Source organism: Colobus angolensis, unplaced genomic scaffold (genome assembly GCF_000951035.1).
Source record: "Colobus angolensis palliatus isolate OR3802 unplaced genomic scaffold, Cang.pa_1.0 Scaffold228, whole genome shotgun sequence".
Lineage (NCBI taxonomy): Eukaryota > Metazoa > Chordata > Mammalia > Primates > Cercopithecidae > Colobus > Colobus angolensis.
This window is the reverse complement of record NW_012115466.1, coordinates 3,919,091-3,920,785: the sequence shown is the minus strand read 5'-3', so window position 1 is coordinate 3,920,785 and position 1,695 is coordinate 3,919,091. Positions and strand designations below refer to the sequence as shown.

At 45.8% G+C, this 1,695-nt stretch overlaps 1 pseudogene; it reads left to right on the top strand.

The window, feature by feature from the left end:
* The first annotated feature begins 586 nt into the window (after positions 1-586).
* LOC105513291 lies at positions 587-1,342 on the top strand (annotated as a pseudogene).
* Positions 1,343-1,695: the final 353 nt, after the last annotated feature.

Sequence of the window (1,695 nt, the reverse complement as noted above, 5' to 3'; positions counted from 1 at the left end):
GCTAACAAAATATCATTTCTTCACATTCTATAATTCGGTGCTTTCAGGAATTTAGATAGATCTTGACAAATACTATTAATTGGTGAAGTTTTACTACTGGTTCAAATTCTGTGCTATTACCTTCAGTAGTTAATAACCGTAACTTTGAGCGGTTTGAACTATACTTGTAGTTTAAATAGTAGAATTGTTTTATATAACTGATATATTAGTAGTTTGAAAAGGTCATATTCAACTGGGCTTGGTGGCTCACGCCTGTAATCCCAGCACTTTGGGAGGCTGAGGCTGGCGTATCACAATGTCAGAAGTTCAAGACCAGCTTGGCCAAGATGGTAAAACCCCGTCTCTACTAAAAATACAAAAACTTTAGCTGGGCGTGGTGGCATGCACCTGTAGTCCCAGCTACTCAGGAGGCTGAGGCAGAAGAACTGCTTGAACCCGAGAGGTGCAAGTTGCAGTGAGCCGGGATGGCGCCACTGCACTCCAACCTGGGCGACAGAGCGAGACTCTGTTAAAAAAAAAAAAACAACAAAAAACAAAAAACTCATATTCACTCTTTCGGCCGGGCTTGTGAGCGGGATCCGTTGCCATGGGCCGCATGATCTGCGGACAGTGGAAGGGTGCCGGGTCTGCGTTCCCCGCCCAGGTGAAGCACCGTCAGGGCATCACGCGCCTGCACGCCATGGACTTCCCCCAGCTGCTACAAGAGCACAGTGAAGGACGCTATCCACTACCTGGGCTGCGGTGCGCCCCCCGCCAAGGTGGTCTTCCGGGATTCGTAGGGGTTTAAGAAGTGGAAGGAGCTGTTCATTGCCGCTGAGGGTATTCACATGGGTCAATTTGTGTATTGCGGCAAGAAGGTCCAGCTCAACATTGGCAATGTAGACACCATGCCTGAGGGTACGACCGTGTGAGGCTTGAAGGCCAAGCCTGAAGACTGTGGCAAGCTGGCCTGGCCATCAGGGAACGATGCCTCCGTTATCTCCCACAACCCTGAGACCCAGAAGACCCATGAAGCTGCCCTCTGGCTCCAAGAAGGTTATTTCCTCAGCCAACAGAGCTGCGGGTGGTGTAGTGGCCAGAGGTGGCCGAATTGACATAAGCCATCTTGAAGGCTGGCCGGGCCCACCACAAATATAAGGCAAAGAGAAACTGCTGGCCACGAGTACGGGGTGTGGCCATGAGCCTTGTGGAGCATCCTTTCAGAGGTGGCAAACCCCAGCACATCGGCAAGCCCTCCAACATCCGCAGAGATGCCCCTGCTGGCCGCAAAGTGGGTCTCATTGCTGCCTGCCAGACTAGACGTCTCCAGGGAGCTGAGATTGCTCAGGAGAAAGAGAACTAGTGATGAGGGGCTCAATAAAGTTTGTCCTTCTGCCACCAATAAATAAATAAATAAATAAATAAATAAATAAATAAATAAAAATAAAAGATAATATTCATTCCTAACTCTCTTAAATGTGTTTCCACAATTGAAAGAGATGTATTATGAGTTTTTTGTTATATAAATATAAGATTATTGTAAAATAGTTAAGTGGTACATAAAAAGGTGAAGAAAAGATTATATATCACCTAAAATCCCACCACCCTGAGATCAAAAACATAAGCAATTTAGTAGCCATATGTTTGTGCATTTCTCTATCAATATAAATCTATACACACATATGTAGTTGTGTGTGTATATAAACATATATATAC